Source organism: Mus caroli, chromosome 5 (genome assembly GCF_900094665.2).
Source record: "Mus caroli chromosome 5, CAROLI_EIJ_v1.1, whole genome shotgun sequence".
Taxonomy (NCBI): Eukaryota; Metazoa; Chordata; class Mammalia; order Rodentia; family Muridae; genus Mus; species Mus caroli.
Genome location: NC_034574.1, coordinates 127,935,411 through 127,935,762, shown reverse-complemented (window position 1 = coordinate 127,935,762; position 352 = coordinate 127,935,411).

Sequence of the window (352 nt, the reverse complement as noted above, 5' to 3'; positions counted from 1 at the left end):
GCCAAGTAAGACATGAAAGTAAAAGAGAATTATGAAGAGGAAGGAGATGAGCTGATGTCAGAGAAGACAAGAGAGTGTAATCCAAATTTCTTATCTATGTGCATAAAAATGCCATAATGAAATGATCTCTTGTGTAACTAACATATGCTAATTAAAAGACTTTAAATACCCCAGAAATCCTTCTGCCTCAGCATCGCATCTTCAATACTATGATTATAGGAAGTATGTATCACCATGCAGGGCCCTCACAGCTTTCTTTTGTCTTTGGGGGAGGGGGTCTTCTTTTTTTTTAAGATTTATTTATTTAATGTGTATGAGTGCTCTATCTGCATATACACTTACATGCTAGAAG